This window comes from Somniosus microcephalus, chromosome 4 (assembly GCF_052327205.1).
Source record: "Somniosus microcephalus isolate GS21.2 chromosome 4, FLI_Smic_1.0, whole genome shotgun sequence".
Classification (NCBI taxonomy): domain Eukaryota; kingdom Metazoa; phylum Chordata; class Chondrichthyes; order Squaliformes; family Somniosidae; genus Somniosus; species Somniosus microcephalus.
The window spans coordinates 77264592-77288088 of record NC_140990.1 but is presented as its reverse complement, the minus strand read 5'-3'; the positions used below and the strand labels follow the sequence as shown (position 1 = coordinate 77288088).

The following is a 23497-nucleotide window of genomic DNA, read 5'->3' as shown; positions in this document are numbered from 1 at the left end:
CACGTGTTAACTACCTTAAATGAGATAACTAACCTCTCGTTCCAAATGGTTTTCAAATTCTTCTAGAAATGCGGTCATTGCAGGATTGCCTTCAAAATCATTGAAGCGATTGTTTACCCACAGTAATACGACCCGTGCAACCTGGAAAGTATTCAGAGAAATTTATTTTGCACATTAAAGGCATTGTATGCTTGATGTATGCAACATATGCTGACTTAACTTCAATGTAGAGAATTAAGAATGTGCAAATGAAGCTTCCCTTCCCTTCCTTGACTTCTCTGTCTCCATTTCTGGGGATAGGCTAACAACCAATATTCACTATAAGCCCACTGACTCCCACCCTGCTTCCTGTAAGGACTCTATTCCATTCTCCCAGTTTCTTCATCTCTGTTGCATCTGTTCTGACAATGTCAACTTCCACACAAGTGATTCCGGTATGTCTTCCTTTTCCCTCAACCGAGGATTCCCCTCCACCGCAGTTGACACGGCCCTCGACCGTATCTGTTCCATTTCCTGCACTTCTGCCCTCACCCCTTCCCCTCCCTCCCAGAACCACGATAGGGTTCCCCTTGTCCTCACCTTCCACCCCACCAGCCTCCACATTCAATGGATCATTCTCCGCCATTTCCGCCACCTCCAGCATGATCCCACCACCAAACACATCTTCCCCTCCCCTCCCCTTTCAGCATTCCAAAAGGGACAACTACCTCCGCCACACCCTGATCCACTCCTCTATCACCCCCAAAAGCCCCTCCTCTTCCCATGACACCTTCCCATGCAAGTGCAGGAGATGCTACACCTGCCCTTTTACTTCCTCCCTTCCTACCATCCAGGGCCCCAAACACTCCTTCCAGGTGAAACAGTGATTTACTTGTACTTCTTGCAATTTAGTATACTGTATTCACTGATCATGATGCAGTCTCCTCTACATTGGGGAGACCAAACGCAGATTGAATGACCGCTTTGCGGAACACCTGCATTCAGTCCGCAAGCGTGACCCCGAGCTTCCGGTCGCCTGTCACTTTAACTCTCCGCTCCATTCCCACTCTGACTTCTCTGTCCTCGGCCTCCTACACTGTTCCAGCGAAGCTCAACGTAAGCTCAAGGAACAGCACCTCATCTTTCGATGAGGCCCTTTACAGCCAACATTGAGTTCGACAATTTCAGATCATAACCTCTGCCCCCATTTTTTCAGACAACAGCTGTTGATGATTTTCTTATTCCCATTTACTCCTCTTCTAGACCCATCTTTTGTTCTTTTACTTGTCCCATTACCATCTCCTTTTGCCTTGCACCATCATCCCTTTTGTCTTTGAATCTTTCCTGCCTTCTACCCTATCACAGACCTTCCCCTTTTGTTCTTTCCTCCCCTCCCCCCTTTCCCTGTCTCTACACTTGCTTAAAACCTGTTATATCTCTAAAACTTTTTTCAGTTCTGACAAAAGGTCATCAACCTAAATCATTAATTCTGTTTCTCTCTCCACAGATGCTGCCTGACCGGCTGAGTATTTTGGGAATTTTCTGTTTTTATTGCAAATGAAGCTTGATTGCCTCAATTACAGAAACATTTATTCCTACTCTTAATTTATCTTTAGAAGTTTAGTGAAATCTTTTAGTTTGAGGTTAGGGTCTTATGAAGGAAGTTGCAGTTTAATTTAGGACAGAAGGTAGACGGATGAAATTATTTCGGTAATTTTTAAAAATTTTAATGCTAAGTAAATAATAGCTCTACAACTTTTACAGTAATGACAAGAGACATGCACATTATTTAAAAACAGGGTTGCATAATTCCTGAAAATGGCTGCCAAGTGACTGATCAACACCAATACTGCACAGGAGTGATAAAGCTATCTATCTTATATATATATATATATATATATACAGGCTAAAAGTCGTGACAAATGAATATTTGTTCCAAGTCAAATAGGAAGCATTGTAGATTTCTTCCCTGCCGAAGGCATACTATCAATGAACACAATTACAAATGAACCTTTTTCTTTCCAATTTATGTGCATCTATATTTAGTTATTCAGAGGTACATATTGGATTCTTGACATATTAACAGCTGGTGAGGGGAAAGATCACCACAAAGTTTACTGGTTAAAATAAATTGCTTGTTAAGTACTGAATTATTACAATCTTAAAAGTTTTGGCTAACCTTGTTCCTGAGACTTGGGTCATTAAACCACTCCAGCAATTTCTTCCCAACTTCCATTGGGCTTGATAAGAAGGTTCTGAAGGTTAAAAGAAAATCTTCGATATATGTTGGATCCACCATGGAGTGCTCTTCCAGCAGGTGCATTATTAACTGCTCAGGTGTTCCCTAATATAGTACAATGGAACAGATCATTAGTAACATTATATTTAATTCGAGCTGCAGAATAAACTTTTACATGAGAAATACAATGGACATGATGTGGTAAACCACGTTCACTATCGTATCACTGTTAGTAGTTAGCACTGTTCACCACTGTTCGTTATAACTGTATCACTGACCACTATTGTATCACGGTACGAGGTCGCCTCTTGCCACACTGCTATACCTGGGATGACCACTGCCGACTCCGCCTTGGCTCCACCCACCAGGCCAGGTATAAAGGTGAGCGACTGGCTGGTATTCCTCCTGCTTGGATCGGATCACCCACGAGAGTGGGCTCTGTTATTTAGTCAATAAAAACCTTTAGTCACCTTCGTAACTCTTCGCCTTTTATTGGAGGAATTGATAGGTATATCAATTTTATTGACTAAATTTAATGATGTCCGACAACGAGTCACAACCGGCGGAGGAGCCACCAGCGCAGCTCCCAGGAGCACAGCCACACCAGCCAGCTTGGCTGCGAGCCCTCAGACCGCCGTACCTGGACCTGAACCCACGAGCAGCAAACTCAGCCGCAGACTTTAAACACTGGCTGGTCTGCTTCGAATCATACCTGAGAGAATCCAGCGTCCCTCAGGCATCCAAACTAAGTGTCCTGCAGGCACAACTGAGCCCGAGAGTATACACTCTCATCGAGGACATGACTACCTACGAGACCGCCATCAACCTGCTGAAACAGAAGTACCGGACCCCGGTAAACTACATGTACGCTAGGCACCTCCTAAGATCACGGCCGCAACAGCCAGGAGAATCAGTAGCCGAATTCTCACAGGCGCTATATGCACTCGCCAGGAACTGTGACTTTAAATCGGTGTCGGCAGCCGAAAATACTGAAGATAATATCCGCGACGCATTCCTGAAAGGCCTACGGTCCGAGTACTCGCGGCAAAGACTGCTGGAAGCTAAAGACCTCAGCATGGAAAAAGCTGAAGCCCTCGCTATCTCCCTGGAAGTGGCCCACCAAGATCAGGAAGCATTCACCAGGTACTGCTCGCGACCCTGGGACTCGGGCCCGACCCCTACCACGGCACCCTTCCCAGCGCCGCCCCCGGGACCTACCTCTGCGTCGGCGTCCCGGACCCGACCGGCCCCGCCACCCCCGGCACCGGCCCCGACATCGGGCATCCGCGATCGGGCCGCCGGCTGTTTTTTTTGTGGCCAGGAGAAGCACCCGAGGTCGCGCTGCCCAGCCAAGAACTCCATATGCAAAACCTGCCTGAAGAAAGGCCACTTCTCCAAGGCCTGCAGGAGCGGATCCTCAGAGGCCAGCAGTGCCGCATGCGAACTATGGGGGCGGCCATCTTCGTTTAGGGCAACTGAGGCCAGCATCCCCACACATGAGTCATGGGGGTGGCCATCTTTGTTTAGGGCAACTGAGGCCAGCATCCCCACACATGAGTCATGGGGCGGCCATCTTTGATTAAGGCAACCGACCCCAATAGTGCCTCATGTGAGCTACGGGGGCAGCCATCTTCTCCGTCATTTTGCCCTACCTCGTGGGAGACGCCATTTTACTCACCACGCCCGACCGCCTCGCCCGCAGATGACAACGACTCGCTCAGCTACACACTAGCTTCCGTCACCCTGGACCAAGCCCGCCCGCACCATCTGTCCAAGTCAATGATGGACATCAAAGTGAACGGCCACGCCACGACCTGCCTGTTCGACAGCGGAAGCACGGAGAGCTTCATCCACCCAGACACGGTGAGCCACTACTCCCTCTCTGTCCTACCAACGCGCAGCCGAATCTCGATGGCATCGAGGTCCCACGCCACGGACATCAGCGGCTACTGTGTCGTGACCCTGTCGGTTAAGGGCACGGAGTATAAAAACTTTAAACTCCTCGTCCTCCCCCATCTCTGCGCTGCCGTCCTACTAGGGCTGGACTTCCAATCCCACCTCCAAAGCGTAACCCTAGCATACGGTGGACCCCTCCCCCCACTCACAGTCAACAACCAGCAAACGTTAAACCGCCCACCGCGTAACACCTGCAGCCTCTCCACCCTCAAGGTCCCGCCACCCTCTCTGTTTGCTAACCTTACCCCTGACTGCAAACCCGTCGCTACCAAGAGCAGGCGGTATAGCGCCGGGGACAGAGCCTTCATTAGCTCTGAGGTGCGGCGCCTCCTGAAAGAGGGCATTATCGAGGGGAGCAGCAGCCCCTGGCGTGCCCAGGTCGTAGTCGTAAAGACCGGCGATAAAAACCGCCTGGTCATCGACTACAGCCAGACCATAAACAGATATACCCAGCTGGACGCATACCCCCTCCCCCGCATATCTGACATGGTCAATCAGATTGCACAGTATAAAGTATTCTCGACCATCGACCTGAAGTCGGCCTACCACCAACTCCCTATCCACCCTGAGGACCGCCAGTATACCGCCTTCGAGGCGAATGGGCGCCTATACCACTTCCTTAGGGTCCCCTTCGGTGTCACTAATGGGGTCTCGGTCTTCCAAAGGGAGATGGACCAGATGGTTGACCAGAACGAACTGCAGGCTACATTCCCCTACCTAGATAACGTCACTATCTGCGGCCGCGACCGGCAGGAACATGACGCGAATCTGGAGAAATTCCTCCGTACGGCCCAACGGCTGAACCTCACCTACAATAAGGAGAAATGCGTGTTTAACACCACGTGCATTGCCATCCTCGGCTGCGTAGTGGAGAACGGAATCATCGGCCCCGACCCAGAAAGAATGCGCCCCCTCATGGAGCTACCCCTCCCCCACTGCCCTAAAGCACTTAGGAGAACCCTGGGGCTTTTCGCCTACTATGCCCAATGGGTACCCAATTACGCGGACAAAGCCAGACCCCTCCTGAAAGCCACTTCCTTCCCCCTCACGGAGGAGGCGTGCGTGGCCTTCTCCCTCATTAAGGGAGACATAGCCAAGGCCACGATGCACGCAGTGGACGAGTCCATCCCCTTCCAGGTGGAGAGCGACGCATCCGACTTCGCCTTAGCCGCCACCCTAAACCAGGAGGGGAGGCCAGTGGCCTTCTTCTCAAGGACCCTACAGGGCCCCGAGATCCGACATTCGTCGGTCGAGAAAGAGGCCCAGGCGATCGTGGAGGCAGTACGGCGCTGGAGGCACTACCTGGCAGGCAAACGATTTACCCTCCTCACCGACCAGCGTTCGGTGGCTTTCATGTTTAATAACAAGCTGAAGGGCAAAATCAAGAATGACAAGATTTTGAGATGGAGAATCGAGCTCTCCACCTACGATTATGAGATCTTGTACCGGCCAGGCAAGCTGAACGAATCCCCTGATGCCCTTTCACGAATGACATGCGCCAGCGCGCATATCGATAGGCTTCAGACCCTCCACGACCAGCTCTGCCACCCCGGAGTCACCAGACTCTACCATTTCATTAAGGCCCGCAACCTGACCTACTCCATCGAGGAGGTCAGGACCATGACCAGGAACTGCCAGACCTGTGCGGAGTGCAAACCGCACTTCTATAGGCCGGACCGAGCAAGCCTGATCAAGGCCACCCGCCCCTTCGAGCGCCTGAGCATCGACTTTAAGGGGCCCCTCCCATCCTCTGACCGTAATGTGTACTTCCTCAACATCGTTGATGAGTACTCCCGTTTCCCCTTTGCCTTCCCCTGCCCCGACATGACCAGTAGCACGGTCATTAAGTGCCTGAATGCCCTCTTCGCCTTGTTCGGGTTCCCGAACTATATACACAGCGACCGGGGCTCCTCCTTCATGAGCGAGGAACTCCGGCAATTCCTCCTAGAGAGAGGTATTGCAGCAAGCAGGACCACCAGCTACAACCCCAGAGGTAACGGTCAGGTGGAAAGAGAGAACGCGACGGTATGGAAGGCCGTCCTCTTAGCCTTAAAGTCTAAGGGCCTCCCAACCCCCCGCTGGCAAGAAGTCCTCCCGACAGCGCTGCACTCCATCCGGTCATTACTTTGCACGGCCACTAACACCACCCCCCATGAACGAATGTTCGTTTTCCCCAGGAAGTCGACTACGGGAACCACTCTACCAACCTGGCTGACCGCCCCGGGGCCGGTCTGGCTGCGGAAACACGTGAGGGCCCATAAAACGGACCCCCTGGCCGAGAGGGTGAACCTCCTGCACGCCAACCCCCAGTACGCCTACGTGGCGTACCCAGATGGGCGGGAGGACACTGTCTCCCTACGAGACCTCGCACCCTCAGCCGATCCGGAAACACCGCCACCACCCCCCCCAACCTCAGCCGAGGTAGACGGCATGCCGGAACCCCACGAGCCCTCGCCGACCACGCAAACACCAGCATCAACACCGGATAAGGCACCAGCACCGGATAAGGCAACACCACCGCTGCGGCGATCGGAGAGGCTTACGAAGCCTCCGGACAGACTGACCTACCAGAATTGGTAGTACACTTCACCCCGCCGGACTTAATTCTAAACAAGGGGTGAATGTGGTAAACCACGTTCACTATCGTATCACTGTTAGTAGTTAGCACTGTTCACCACTGTTCGTTATAACTGTATCACTGACCACTATTGTATCACGGTACGAGGTCGCCTCTTGCCACACTGCTATACCTGGGATGACCACTGCCGACTCTGCCTTGGCTCCACCCACCAGGCCAGGTATAAAGGTGAGCGACTGGCTGGTATTCCTCCTGCTTGGATCGGATCACCCACGAGAGTGGGCTCTGTTATTTAGTCAATAAAAACCTTTAGTCACCTTCGTAACTCTTCGCCTTTTATTGGAGGAATTGATAGGTATATCAATTGATGAGCACTTTTTTTAGACCAGTGTTAGTTTCTGATGTGTTTAAACATTCTGCTTACCTTTATGATGATATGCCCTTCCCTGGTTCCAGTGCGATCCAACTCTCATTGTTCTTTTACCATAACGATCTCTCTCTCACTCTCGACTTTCTGCATATTCTTTTCTATCTGGTTGAGGATTCGACAATAGTCTTGCTGGGCTATGCGCAGAAACTGCCAAGGAGCACAGAAAATGTGATAGCATTAGGGATATTTACACCATGTAGTAATGCTAGTTATACTTCTGTAGGTTCACAGGCTGAGAGGTAGTTTAGTCTATAGTATATTCAGTGAGGAGAGCCGTGACTATTTCCTCCTTGCAACTACCACACTCGTCGCTCAAGTAATAAAGAAATCAATTTTAATAAATGTTAGGAATTTACTTAAATTTTCTAACTCTATAACCAGGGGCAGATTGACTCCCCCAAAATGGCATGGGATTCTTTGGGATTCTCATAGAGAAGGGGGGGAATCATTCAAGTGAGAGCTCCAGAAATCTCCCAATTTCCAACATGGTCAGTGCGCCCCAATCCATAACCTATCAGATCCGTAAATATTTTGAAACTAGAAACCCTTTTTTAACATAAATGCCCTGAGAGATAAAAGCCACATATTATGCTCCATATTTCTGAGTGTATAACTGAGGCAGTCAAAGACATTTAATCCCAACAAGTGCTACTACTAAGGCTGTTTTTTAAAATATATGGTTTCCTTAAATTAGACATAGAATTACAGATTAGCTGTATGAGTAACAACACCTCTACAAGGAGAAAGCTGCTTGATTAAATAGTACTGAGTATTGAAAGATCCTTCATGCTTATAATTACTAATCTTATTAAAATCAAAAAATACATTTCATATAATTCATTATTTTATTATGAACACTCATTCGTAGCTTCTGAAAATTGAATATATTTCACAAAAAGGTTTCTTCTACAGTTCAGACACTTAAAAAGTGACTGAATTATTTGCTCCCCCAACATAGGATTAATTATATATTCAGTGGCTAAACATAGAGGCCTAGAAATTCAGTTGGGCGCGCCAGCCGTTAGCACCTTAGGAGGAGTAGATCTTGAGCGCTAGGCGCTTAGCGCCCGGGCGCAGCGCAATCTGCGCCTCGCCCCAACTTCAGTACACATTTAGCGCCGGCGCAAAGTCTTAGCGCGCGCCCTGCTGCGCGCGCAGATCATGACGTCATTTACTAGTGCAACGCCCTTTGTGCGCCCCAAACCGGAACTTCACTCGCGCCGGGCCATTGTGCGCCGGGCGGCCCTAACGACTGTGAAGTGGAACGGTACACAGCCGAGGCGGGCCGCGGGGAGTGCTAATTAAAGGGCACTTACCCTGCACTATAAAGGCCAGCCATTTTGCAGCATTCACTCTTGTGCAACGGTTTTTTGGAGGGAGACCAAGGAGGAGAGCTTACTGGTTTGGACCAACACTAGGACAGGTATTTTTGGCTCAGGCCAGAGCTTAGCAATTATCTTTGCCTTCATTGAGAGCTCAGTGTTTGCCAGCATATAATGGGGGCTGCATTGGGTGCCAACGCTGACTTTCAGCCTTATGCCAGAAGGGCTTACAGACGCCGTGAGAGAGTGGCAGCCCTGGCTAGACGCAGAGGGGGCAACAGGCGTCGCCAACTGAGGCCTTACCCACCCAGGGTATACCGCCAGCAGTCCTCCTATCTGACCATGTCTGCCGCGATGTGTGTAAGGAGGCTGCGATTCAGAAGGGAGGTGCTTGCAGACATCTGCCAGCTGCTTCAGAGAGATCTGCAGCCACAGCTGATGCGCAGGACGTCTCTGTCGGTGGCAGTGAAGGTGACGGTGGCTCTCAACTTCTATGCCACCGGCTCCTTCCAATCCGCTGCTGGGGACATCGCTAACATCTCCCAGTTCGCCGTGCATTGCTGCATCCGCCAGGTGACCGAAGCCCTTTTCAGAAGGAGACATCAATTCATCTCCTTCCCCATGACCCTGGACAAGCAGCAGCAGCGTGCAGTGGGATTTGCAAGAATAGCGGGCTTCCCCATGGTGCAGGGCGCCATTGACTGCACGCATGTGGCTTTGCGGGCACCTCTGGAGCATGCCGAGGATTACCGCAACCGGAAGGGCTACCATTCCCTCAACGTACAGCTGGTGTGTGACCACAGGCAGCGCATCCTAGCTGTCAATGCCCGCTTTCCAGGCAGCAGCCACGATGCCTTTATCCTGCGACAGACAACTGTGGCTGACATGTTCCAGGCACAGCCTCCCCCAAGAGGATGGCTTATCGGGGACAAAGGCTATCCTTTGTGTACCTGGCTCATGACCCCGCTCCGCGCGCCCACGACCCCTGCTGAAGAGGCATACAACGAGAGCCATCAAGCGACTAGGAACATCATAGAACAAACAATCGGCATCCTCAAGCAACGGTTCCGCTGTCTCGATCGCTCCGGGGGAGCCCTCCAGTATTCGCAGGAGCGAGTCTCCCAATTCGTCGTCGTTTGCTGCATGCTGCACAACCTGGCTATCCGCAGGACTCAGGCACTGCCACCTCACGTTGGACCCCCACCTCAGGAGGAGGAGCAGGAGGAGCATGAGGAGGAGGAGGACGAGGAGTACCAGCCCAGGAGGGAGGCAGAAGGTCCAAGGGCCGCCCGTCGGCGGCTTATTGAACGTCACTTCTAGGCCCCCTGTCAGGGAATGGCTTGTGCCAATGAAAGAACATGATTGCAGCCGCTCCGCAAGCCCTCAGCCGGTTAAGGCAACAAACACTTCAAAGATCAAACATGGACAATGTTAATAAATAAAATGCTTTATTGTACAAACTCAGGGCCCTTCCCACATGAAAACCAAAAACAGACGAAACCCCCAAAAAACACTCAAACACATTACTCGCTCCCACAACCTGGAGAGGATTAACAAAACAGTGCAACTAAAATGGCCGTCATCCTCGGCCTTCGTAAAAAACAAACATCACATCCTCGGCCTCAAAAAACAAACATCCAATTCTCGGCCTCAAAAAACAAACACAACTGGCCACACATTCGACTTTTTGGCCCGCTAGGGCGATGCCTTGGCCATCTTTGTGTGGCCCCTGCCCACCCTGCTGCTCCTCCTCAAAGTAAGGCCATTGGCTGCTGCAAGGCTGGGGGCAGGCTCCAGAGGGGCACATGTCATGACGGCAGATGCCCTTGGGGGTCGGCCTAGTCGAGGTCTGGCCGTCGAGCGGGCGGCTGTTGAATGCTGCAGCTGTGGCTGGCCAGCATCAGTCGCTGCAGCAGCTCCTGGCAGCTCCACTGGGGGAGTGGCAGTGGCGGCTGGAGGAATGGGGGCAAGCTGGCGGATGGTAGGCGCTCGCTGCTCGCCTGAGACACTGGCACTCGCCCGGGCCAGCACTGCAGCATGCGCACCAATCTGCCGAGGGACAGACCGCTGTGCTGCTGCAGCATGCCGGGTGCCCTGGCGATGCCTGGCTGACAGAGCGAGCGTGGCAGCAGTGAGTGCCCGTGTTGACCTGTTCAGTGACCTCATCAGAGCACCCAGTGACTGCACGGCACCACTGATCAGCTGCCCACTCGCTGCCTGAGCTGCCCCGAATGCCGCCCGACTCGCTGCCTGCTCTGCCCCGAATTCCGCCAAACTGATGGCCTGTGAGGCCCCGACGTCGGTGACACTCCGAGAGAGGGACTCGATGGCCTCAGGCAACCGTGCCACTACCCCCATGAGCCGGCACTCCGAGTCCGCGGACAAGTCCTCGAGGCGTTCCATCTCCTTGGCGAAGACCATCTTCGGACTGGAGGCCGGACTCTCCCTCTGGGGAGAAGGCCGCCGAGCTGGCCGACCCTTCCTGCGTTGCTGGACGCCGCTGGGCCCAGCAATTGGACTCCCCTCCGACCCTTCCCCCCTCTGGGGAGAAGGCCGCCGAGCTGGCACCCCCCTCCCACATTTCTGCAGGCCGCAGGTCCCATGAGCTCCCCTCCCCTCCGACACTTCCGCCACGCTCCCCTCCAGGGAAGACGTGTCCCCTACATTGGCATGGGTTGCCGCGGCTGAGGGTTCCCCTGATGGGCCGCCTTCCTCTTGCTCCTCCTCCTCCTCCTCTTCTGAGGGGCTGTCACTGGCAAGTTCAGGGACCTCCTCCTCACCATCTGAAAGCAGGAAGGCACAAGAGTAGCTTTAGAGTGAGGAGAGGGCGTCAGCGAGGGATGCATGAGTGGTGGCATTCAGCGCATTGGTCGGACAGTGGCAAAGGATGTAGATCTGATGCGCAAGTGGGACGAGAGAGGTCCAAAAGGTGATGTCCTTACCATTGGTGCCCAGAACAGGGTCGGCATCTCCACATGCAACGGGGCCAATCACCCGGCCACCCATGATGCGCTCCACGCGATGTTGCAGCTCGGTGAGCGGCTGGATCTGGGGTCGGCCTCCCCCGGTCGCAGTCCGGCTCTTCCTGTTATTGGCCAGCTTGGCCTGCAAGAGAAAGGACGGCCTCTAAGTACAGTGTGTAGCCCTGATCTTGTGTGCACTGCCTCCCATGGTGGAATAGCCCGGCCAGTGTGTCGCCCTGATCTTGTGTGCACTGCCTCCCATGGTGGAATAGCCTGGCCAGTGTGTCGCCCTGATCTTGTGTGCACTGCCTCCCATGGTGGAATAGCCTGGCCAGTGTGTCGCCCTGATCTTGTGTGCACTGCCTCCCATGGTGGAATAGCTTGGCCAGTGTGTTAAGTGCAGAATGTGCAATTGATGTTCATGCCTGTCCCATAGCTGCTGGATGAGGGCTGGCCATTAGGGCTTTCAGGTCCCTTTGCCCATAATGTGAGGTGCACATGCAAGGATGAGGAGGTCACTGGAAAGGGTACTCACCCTGACAATCCGCGTGAGGTCATTAAACTTTTTGCGGCATTGGACACCGGTCCTGGGGACCTCGCTGTTGGCTGACACCTTGCTGGCGACATGCCTCCAGGCTCTCCGGTAGGCGCGGACCGGCGCCTTCCTGCCATTGTCCGGGTACAAAATATGGCGCCTCTTCTCCACACCACCAACCAGCACACTCAGATCACGCTCTGAGAAGCGCTGGGCTCGTTCACGGGCCTTCTGCATGGCTTCAGGCGCTATTTGGGTCCAGCAGCAGTGTTCAGGCCTAGCTGGAGGGCTCCACTATCCAGGGCGTGGCAGCAGACAAAGTCGACCCTTCCCCCTTAAGAGCTGGCCGGCGCCAGGGTATCTGCTGTCAATCACGAGATGGCCGCACCTGCGCTGCGCCCGGCCTCGGCGCTCTCGCTCAGCACCTCCGGCTTCGCGCCTAAAGAGAGGCATGCATTGCCAGTTTTAGCGCTCGAGCAAACTCTTAGGGCGAAGCTAATGAATATCGGAGAAGTGGCCTCGATTTGGCGGCGGGCGCAAACTTTAGCGGCCGCCCGACTTTACCGCCCCAAAAGTGGCTACAATGAATTTCTAGGCCAGAATCTATTGAAACCACATACTAGTTGAAAACGTCATGACAGAAAGTCTTTGGGCCTACAGTTAACAGAAATTACTGTAGCCAATGCTGGACAAATACCTTCCATTAGGAGAGCTGTCCCATAGACTAGACAAGCAACGCCCTGACATAGTCATACTCACAGAATCATATCTATCAGCTAACATCCCAGACTCCTCCATCATCATCTCTGAATGTGCCCTGTCCCACTGGCAAGACAGACAAAACTAGAGGTGGCGGCACAGAGGTATACAGTGTGGAGGGCGTGGCCCTGGGAGTCCTCCTGCTGATTACCATCTACCGCCTTCCCTTAGCTGATGAATCAGTACTCCTTCATGCTGAACACCACTTGGAAAAAGCACTGAGGGTAGCAAGGGCACAGAATATACTTTGGGTGGGGGACTTCAATGCCCATCACCAAGAGTGACCCGGTAGCACCACCACTGACCGAGCTGCCCAAGTCCTGAAGGACACAGCTGCTAGAATGGGCTTGTGGCAGGTGGTGAGGGAACCAACACGAGGGCAAAAACCTACTTGACCTTATCCTCACCAATTAACCTGCCGCAGATGCATCTGTCCATGACAGTATTGGTCAGAGTGGCCACTGCACAGTCCTTGTGGAGACTAAGTCCCGTCTTCAAACTGGGGAGACCTTCCATTGTATTGCTTAGCACTACCACTGTGATAAATGGGATAGATTCGGAGCAGATCTAGCCATTCAAAACTGGGCAACCATGAGGCACTGTGGGCCATCAGCGGCAGCGGAATTATATTCCACCACAATCTGTATCCTCATGGCCTGGCATAGCCCTCACTCTACCATTACCATCAAGCAAGGGGACCAACCCTGCTTCAAGGGGCATGCCAAGAGCAGCACCAAGTGTACCGAAAAATGAGGTGCTCACCTGGTGAAGCCATAACACAGGACTACATGCATGTTAAACAATGGAAGCAGCATGCTATAGATAGAGCCAAGTGATCCCACAACCAAAGGATCAAAAAAGCTCAGCAGTCCTGCCACATGCAGTCATGAATGGTGGAGGACAATTAATCAACTAACAGCAGAAGGAGGCTCCACGAACATCTCTATCCTCAACGATGGTGCAGCCCAGCATATGAGTGCAAAAGACAAGGCTTTTGTTGGTGCAGGAGGGAGGGTTTTAGTTTCCTGGATCACTGGGCCTGCTTCTGGGAAAGGTGGGACTTGTACAAGTCGGACGGGTTGCACCTGAACCAGAGCGGGACAAATATCCTTGCGGGGAGGTTTGCTAGCACTGTTGGGGGGAGTTTAAACTAACTTGGCAGGGGGATGGGATACAGAGGGGAGCTGAAATAGGGGGTGATGTGCTGCCAATTATAGAGAAAAAAACAAGTCAGCTTGGTAGACAGGGCAAATATACAAGGGCAAGGCTGGATGGCATCTATTTTAATGCAAGGAGTCTTGCAAATAAGGTGGATGAACTGAAGGTGTTGATAAACACATGGGAGTATGATATTGTTGGTATCACGGAGACATGGTTGAGGGAGGGGCAAGACTGGCAGCTCAATATTCCGGGGTACAGAATCTTCAGGCGAGACAGAGGGGGAGGTATAAGAGGAGGGGGTGTCGCAATATTAATTAAGGAGTCAATTACTGCAGTAAGGAGGGATGACATATTAGCAGGTTCCTCTAATGAGGCCATATGGGTGGAGCTTAAAAACAAAAAGGGGGCAAGCACTTTGCTGGGAGTGTACTATAGGCCTCCAAACAGTCAGGGGGAGATAGAGGAACAGATATGTAGGCAAATCTCAGAGAAATGTGCAAATAATAGGGTAATAATAATGGGGGATTTCAACTTCCCCAATATTAACTGGGATAGTCAGAGTGTGAAAGGCACAGAGGGTGTAGAATTCTTAAAGTGCATCCAGGAGAGCTTTTTGAGCCAGCATGTAGAAGGTCCTACAAGAGAGGGGGCGGTACTAGACCTAATTCTAGGGAATGTGGCCGGCCAAGTGGGAGAAGTGCTAGTAGGTGAGCACTTTGGTGACAGTGACCATAATATGGTGAGATTTAAGGTGGTCATGGAAAAGGACAGGGATGGGCCGGAAATAAAGGTTCTAAATTGGGGGAAGGACGATTTTAATAGGATAAGGCAGGATCTGGCCAAAATGGACTGGGATCTGCTACTTGTAGGAAAATCCGCATCGGAGCAATGGGAGGCTTTCAGAAGGGAGATTGAGATCATACAATGGCAACATGTTCCCGTAAAGGTCAAGGGTGGTTCCAAAAACCACAGGGAACCTTGGATGTCAGGGGATATACGAGAATGGATTAGAAAAAAAAGGAGGGCTTTTGGCAGATACAAAAGGCTAAAGACGGAGGAAGCCCTAGAGGAGTACAAAAAGTGCAGGGGGATACTTAAAAAAGAAATTAGGAGATCAAGGAGGGGCCATGAAATAACACTGGCGAGCAAAATAAAGGAAAATCCTAAGATGTTTTATAAGTATATTAAGGGTAAGAGGATAACTAGGGAAAAAATAGGGCCCATTAGGGACAAAAGTGGCAATCTGTGTGTGGAGCCGGAAGATGTAGGAGAGGTTCTAAATGAATTTTTTGCATCTGTTTTCACTATGGAGAGGGACGATGTAGACATAGAAATAGGGCGGGGGGACTGTGATATGCTCGAACATATTATCATTGAGAGGGAGGAGGTATTTGCAGTTTTAGCAGGCCTAAAAATGGATAAATCCCCAGGCCCGGACGAAATGTATCCCAGGCTGCTGTGTGAGGCAAAGGACGAGATTGCGGGGGCTCTAACACATATATTCAGAACCTCTCTGGCCACAGGGGATGTGCCAGAGGACTGGAGAACCGCTAATGTAGTACCATTATTCAAGAAGGGGAGTAGGGAAAAACCGGGGAACTACAGGCCAGTGAGCCTAACATCAGTGGTAGGAAAATTATTGGAAAAAATTCTGAGGGACAAAATTAGTCTCCACTTGGAGAGGCAAGGATTAATCAGGGATAGTCAACATGGCTTTGTCAAGGGAAGATCATGTCTGACTAATTTGATTGAATTTTTTGAGGGGGTGACTAGGTGTGTGGATGAGGGTAACGCAGTGAATGTGGTATACATGGATTTCAGTAAGGCCTTCGATAAAGTCCCGCACAGGAGACTGGTCAAGAAGGTAAGAGCCCATGGAATCCAGGGTGCCTTGGCACATTGGATACAAAACTGGCTTAGTGGCAGAAGGCAGAGGGTGATGGTCGAAGGTTGTTTTTGTGACTGGAAGCCTGTGGCCAGTGGGGTACCACAGGGATCGGTGCTGGGTCCCTTGCTGTTTGTGGTCTACATTAATGACTTGGATATGAATGTAAAAGGTATGATCAGTAAGTTCGCGGATGATACAAAAATTGGTAGGGTGGTAAATAGCGAGGAGGGTAGTCTCAGTCTGCAGGACGATATAGATGGGTTGGTCAGATGGGCGGAACAGTGGCAAATGGAATTTAACCCGGAAAAGTGCGAGGTGATGCACTTTGGGGGGACTAACAAGGCAAGGGAATACACAATGAATGGTAAGACCCTAGGCAAGACGGAGGGTCAGAGGGATCTGGGTTTGCAAGTACACAGATCCCTGAAGGCGGCGGAACAGGTGGATAAGGTGGTAAAAAAGGCATATGGGATACTTGCCTTCATTAGCCGAGGCATAGAATATAAGAGCAAGGAGGTTATGATGGAGCTGTATAAAACACTGGTTAGGCCACAGCTGGAATACTGTGTGCAGTTCTGGTCGCCACACTACAGGAAGGATGTGATAGCTTTGGAGAGGGTGCAGAGGAGATTCACCAGGATGTTACCAGGGCTGGAGCGCTTCAGCTATGAAGAGAGACTGGGCAGATTGGGTTTGTTTTCCTTGGAGCAGAGGAGGCTGAGGGGGGACATGATTGAGGTGTATAAAATTATGAGGGGCATAGATAGGTTGTTTACTAAGGAGCTTTTTCCCTTAGTAGAAGGGTCAATAACTAGGGGGCATAGATTCAAGGTAAAGGGCGGGAGGTTTAGAGGGGATTTGAGAAAGAACTTTTTCACCCAGAGGCTGGTTGAAATCTGGAACTCACTGCCTGAAAGGGTTGTGGAGGCTGGAACCCTCACAACATTCAAGAAGCATTTGGATGAGCACTTGAAATGCCATAACATACAAGGCTACGGACCAAATGCTGGAATATGGGATTAGATTAGACAGGGCTTGATGGCCAGCGCGGACACGATGGGCCGAAGGGCCTCTATCCGTGCTGTATAACTCTATGACTCTATGACTATGGCTGAAGTGTCCGCAACCATCTTCAGCCAATCAGCCAAAAGTGTCGAGTGGATGATTCATCTCGGCCTCCTCCTGAGGTCCCCAGCATCACAGAAGCCAGACTTCAGCCAATCAGGAAATGGCTAAGCGCACTGCATATAGTGAAGGCTATGGGCCCGACAACATCCCGGCTGTAGTGTTGAAGACTTGTGCTCCAGAACTAGCCGTGCCTCTAGCCAAGCTGATCCAGTACAGCTACAGCACTGCCATCCACTTGACAAAGTGGAAAATTGCCCTGCCCAGGTATGTCCTGTCCATGAAAAGCAGGACAAATCCAATCCGGCCAATTACCACCCTATCAGTCTACTCTCAATCATGAGCAAAGTGATGGAAGATGCTGTTGACAGCGCTATTAAGCAGCACTCACACCAATAACCTGCTCCCCAATGCTCAGTCTGGGTTCTGCCAGGGCCACTCGGCTTCCAGGCCTCATTATAGCCTTGGTCCAAACATGGACAAAAGAGCTGAATTCCAGGAGTGAGGGGAGAGTGACTACCCTTGCCATCAAGGCAGCATTTGACCAAGTGTGACATCAAGGAGCCCGAGTAAAATTGAAGTCAATGGGAATCAGGGTGGAAAACTCTCCACTGGCTGGAGTCATACATAGCAAAGGAAGATGCTTGTGATTTTTGGAGGCCAACTATCTCAGCACCAGGACATTACTGTAGGAGTTCCTCAGGGCAGTGCCCTACGCCCAAACATCTTCAACTGCTTCATCAACTTCATCAATAACCTTCCCTTCATCATAAGGTCAGAAGTAGTGATGTCCACTGATGATTGTAGTGTTTTGTTGTATTCGCAATTTCTCAAATAATTAAACAGTGCGTACCCACATGCAGCAAGATCGAGATAACATCCAGGCTTGGGCTAATAAGTGGCAAGTAACATTGGCGCCACACAAGTGCCGGGCAATAATCCTCTCCATCAAGAGAGAGTCTAGCCACCTCCCCATGACATTCATCTGGATTATCATCGCCGAATCCTCCACCAACATCCACATCCTGGGGGTCTCCATTGACCAGAAACTTAGCTTGACCAGCCACATAAATACTGTGGCTACAAGAGCAGGACAGAGGCTGGGTATTCTGCAGCGAATGACTCACCTCCTGACTCCCCAAAACTTTTCCATCACCTACAAGGCACAAGTCAGGGGTGTGATGGAACACTCTCCACTTACCTGGATTAGTGCAGCTCCAACTCTCAAGAAGCTTGACACCATCCAAGACAATGCAGTCCACTTGATTGGCACTCCATCCACCTTAAACATCCAGTCTCTCCACCACCGGCACAACGTAATGTATACCATCTACAAGATTCACTGCCGCAATTCGCCAAAGCTATTTCGACAACACCTCCCAAACCCGCAAACTCTACCACCTGGAAGCACACGGGCATCAGGCGCACGGGAACACCACCACCTCCAAGTTCCCCTCCAAGTCACACACCATCCTGGCATGGAAGTGTATTGCTGTTCCTTCATCGTCACTGGGTTAAAATGGTGTTAATTGTGCTGAGTTTGAAGACACTTTTCTGTGGAGAACTCTCATCCACTGGGTTTTGTGCTGTATAGAACTGGAAGCTATCAGGCTTCATTTCGCTTAGGAGTCTTAACAGGTCTCACATAAGGGAGAATTCCATTCCATCTGTCTGGGCTAGATTTAAACCCAATTCACAGAGGTGTTATAACTTACTCTTCATGCAGTCCCCTGTTCTTCATTTTAATTTGATCATGCCTGATTTGCTGCTGGCCAGAAAATAACTGTGCAAAAGGAATAACCAGCTCAGATAAGCACACTAAGACAATATACCATTTTTACAGAAGAGTTCAATCAGTGTTAACATAAACTGAATTCGATATGAATTACCTACAGTGTTGTTGGCAATTAACACAATGTAGGTGAATCTCGATAAGCACCTAACTACATTTCCAGGAACTTCAATGCTTTTCGGGGAATTAATTTTGGATTATGAATTCTATCCCCAAGCTGATATTGTACTTTAATAATTTTGACACTGGTGAGTTCCCAATTAAAGCTAACGTTTAAAATTCAAAGCATTATGTAGATTTAAAACCTTAGTGCTCATCTTTAATGCAGCAATTCTCAATACGAGATCACTTTAAATTATGATAAAAGGGAAAAATACAAACTTTAAAAATAAATAAATAAAAACTAGAAGGTTTCCCTCGGCATTGTTCACAGGTTGTCTGGGTCGTGCATTACAGTCACACAGCAGATAAACGCAACGCAGCAAATTTACTGAAGCAGTATCTCACTTGACTCAGGACAAGATCAAATTATTGCATGCCCTAAAATACTGAAAGATAAAGGGCTCATAGATATATTTGTTATAATATTTACTCAACACATCACAGAACTTCTTAAAATGCGAGTAGCTGTTTGTTCTTCAATTATCCAGCCCTGTCTCCAACAGTGGTTTGCAGTAATTACTTAAGATTTTTTCTATTCTTCCCTCCTCTCAACAACAACTTGCATTTATATAGAGCCTTTAACGTAAAAAAAATCCCACGCCACTTCTTGTAGCATAATCAGACAAAAATCTACAGAAGTCAAAGGAGGAGATATTAGGACAAGTGACTAAAAGCTTGGACAAAGTGGTAGCTTTTCAGGAGGGTCTTAAAGGAGGAGAGAGGTGGAGAAGCAGAGAGGTTTAGGGAGGGAATTCCAGAGCATACGGGCAGCAGAGTTTTGGATGAGCCCAAGTTTATGGAGGGTAGAAGATGGGAGGCTGGCCATTCTCCCATGTACTTATCCTGCTTGCTCAGCATTATACCTTAAAAGCTGTGTCACTCCACTTTATCTGAAGCGTTGTTCAACAACTTCCCCTTTAACAGGCCCGGCGGCAGTGGCAAGAGAAGGCAGCAGGACTGGGGACGGCGGAGGAGCTCTGTGACAATGAGGACCGGGAGACAGGCAATAGAAGTTAGGAAGACAGCAAATATAAGTTAAAAGGTAAATACATTTAAAATAAGATTTACCTACAGGAAGCAGTGCAGGAAAGGAAAAAATAAACATAAAATACAATAAAACATAGCTGCAGCACCACCTGGAGGAATAGAGCTGGGAGAAGCAGCAGCAGCACCCCCAGCACTTGGACAACTCAAACACAAATACACGGATAAACATACATACCATACATTTTAAAATTAACTCCCAAGCATGAGAGAAATAGCATGACACCCAGGTGTGACAGAATGACAGAAGTAGTGTGATGTGACCAATGTTAACCCGAATTTTTTTGGGGTGCGCGGTCCCTTTAAGGGGTTGCGTGGCCCATTCAAAGGTTCGCGCATGCGTGAAATTTCACGTTTGAAAAGCCGGTCCTAGGCTGCGCGTGACCTACAGAGTGGGAATGTTGGATGTGACTTTCCTGTAAGCACAGGGAGTGCCATCTAGAAAATGTATTATTATAAATTAGATGTGTAGTCAATAAGTTACATTTAAAAAAAAAAAAATGTTTTGAACAGGGTATTAAAAATCAATGGCTCACTGGAAATGTGTATTTTGGAATTTATTCAGTGTGGTTTTTGACAACCAAAATGTGCACAATTTCTGAAACTCCTTCATGTTTGTTTTGTTTTTCCTGGTATTTTCTATCATAGTCACCCCAAGGTGTACACACATTTTCATGCATTGCAAATTAAGTGTCAAAATAAATGAGGCAATCTATTTCCTGCATGAGAAAGTTTAATTAGATTTATGAAAATGCTGTAACAGGAAGTATAAAAACATTAATAATTCCACATCAAATTCATACAATTTTTGCTTTAAACATGACCTCTTTCAATTAACTTTTATTGGAATACAAGATTCCTCCATGAAAGTAACTATAACATGTAACTTGGAATTTGAATAGTTCACTAAACGCTATGTCCAAATTACAACTCATAATAACTCAAACCAAGTTTAATTGATCAAATGATCTCAGGAAGTTATACAACAGGTTTTTACTGGAATAATGATCACACATTACCTTGACTGTATACAATTGAAGCTGTACTCCTTTTAAACACTGAAATTCCTCAAGCAACTGGGCTAAATGAAGAACATTTGACAATGCCAGTTTCAGTGTTCCAGCCAGGCTCAACTACATACGTACATGGAAAGGGAGTGCAGAAACTGTAGAAGTTTCATAAAATATGGCACTGAAACATGATGAATGAAACACTTAGTATGCATAATCTTTCCAATTGAGACTAGCTTGGAAGACTGACGGACTTGTACTTCAGTGATCCAACATTGTTCAATTTGTCGAGACACTGCAGACATGGATGTTAATTTTTTTCTTTTATTCATTCTTGGGACATGGGCGTCGGTGGCAAGGCCAGCTTTTATTGCCCATCCCTAGTTGCTCTCAAGAAAGTGGTGGTGAGCCTTTTTGAACCACTGCAGTCCATGTGGTGAAGGCACTTCCACAATGCTGTTAGGTAGGGAGATCCAGGATTTTGACTCAGTGACGATGAAGGAATGGCCATATATGTCCAGGTTTGGATGGTGTGTGACTTGGAGGGGAATCTGGAGGTGATTGTGTTCCCATGCACCTGCTGCACTTGTCCTTCTAAGTGGTGAAGGTCACGGGTTTGGGAGGTGCTGTCGAAGAAGCCACGGCAAGCTGCTGCAGTGCATCCTATTGGTAGTAAACGCTGCAACCACGGTGCGTCAGTGGTGGAGGGAGTGGACGGTTGAGGTGGTGGATGGGCTGTCGATTAAGGGGACTGCTTTGCCCTGGATGGTGTTGAGCTTCTTGAGTGTTGTTGCAGTTGCACCAATTGAAGCAAGAAGAGTAATCATCACACTCCTGAGATGCCTTGTAGGTGGTGGAGAGGCTTTGGTGAGACAGGAGGTGAGTCACATGCAACAGAATACACAACCTCTGACCTGCTCTTGTAGCTACGGCATTTATGTGACTTATCTGGTTGAGTTTCTGGTCAATGGCAACCCCCAGGATGTTGATGGTGGAGGATACGGCGATGATGATGCCATTAAATGTCAAGGGGAACTGGTTAGGTGCTCTCTGGCTGGAGATGGTCATTGCCTGGCAATTGTGTTACGCAAATGTTACTTGCCACTTATTAGCCCAAGCCTGGATATTGTCCAGGTCTTGCTGCATGCAGGCACAGGCTGCTTCATTATCTGAGGAATTGTGAATGGAACTTAGCACGCTGCAATCATCAGTGGACAGCCCCACTTCTGATCCTATTTTGGAGGAAAGGTCATTGATGAAACAACTGAAGATGGTTGGGCCTAGGACGCTGCCCTGCGGAACCACTGCAGCGATGTCCTGGGGCTGTGATGATTGGCCTCCACCAACCACAATCATCTTCCTTTGTATTAGCTGCAACTCCAGCCACTGGCGAGATTTCCCCCTGATCCCAATTGACTTCAGGGCTCCTTGGTGCCACACTAAGTCTAAATGCTGCCTTTATCCCAAGAGCAGTCACTCTCACCTCACCTCTGGAATTCAGTTCATTTGGACAAAAGGCTGTAATGAGGTCTGGAGCTGAGTGATTTCACAGAAACCAAACTGAGCGTCGGTGAGCAGGTTATTGGTGAGTAAGTGCTGCCTAAGAGCACTGTTGACGACTCTTTCCATCACTTTGCTGATGATTGAGAGTAGGCTGATAGGACAGTCATTGGCCAGTTTGGGATTTGTCCTGCTTTTTGTTGACAGGCAAATTTCCACACTGTCGGGTAGATGCCAGTGTTGTGGTTGTACTAGAACAGCTTGGCAAAAGACGTGGCTAGTTCTGGAGCACAGATCTTCCGCCCAACAGCCGGGATGTTGCTGGGACCTTTGCAGTGTCCAGTGCACTCAGACATTTCTTGATATCATGTGGAGTAAATTGAATTGGCTGGAGACTGGCATCTGTGATGCTGGGGACCACAGGAGGAGGGCGAAAAGGATTATCTGCTCGGCACTTCTGGGTGAATGTGGTTGCCAACAATTCAGCCTTGTCTTTTGCACTCACATGCCTGGCTTCGCCATCACTGAGGATGGGAATGTGCATGGATGTTCACTCCTCCTCCGTTAGTTGCTTAACTGTTCTTCACCATTCAAGACTGGATGTAGTAACAGGACTACACAGCTTTGACCTGATCCATTGTGGCATGCATGCAAGGCTATAGTTAAAGGTGTATGGGCTATACTATCACAAAGAGCTAGGTACCATCAAAAGACCCAAAAAGTAAAGCAACACATTCAAATATATTTAGCCTAAACTTAAAAGGAACAGGCTGATCAGAGAAGATACCGTGAGCGTAACACATGTCTATCTCAGTTTTGCATTTTTCAAATTGACCTAGCCTCAACAGTTTTTTGAGGGAGAGTTCTGTATTCCATTACCCTTTGTGTGAAGGAATGCTTCCCTATTAAATCCTTTAATCGTCTTAAACAACTCAACTAGATCAACTTTTAATCGTCTATACTCAAGGGAATACAAGTCTAGCCTATGCAACCTATTCTCATAATTTAATCTTTTGATTTTTTAAACTATAATATATAAAATATATATCAAATA

The 23497-nt window shown here is 49.3% G+C and overlaps 1 pseudogene; it reads right to left on the bottom strand.

The window, feature by feature from the left end:
- The window catches only part of LOC147119287 (rap guanine nucleotide exchange factor 2-like), a 127450-nt pseudogene extending 113748 nt beyond the window's left edge, over positions 1-13702 (bottom strand).
- Positions 13703-23497: the final 9795 nt, after the last annotated feature.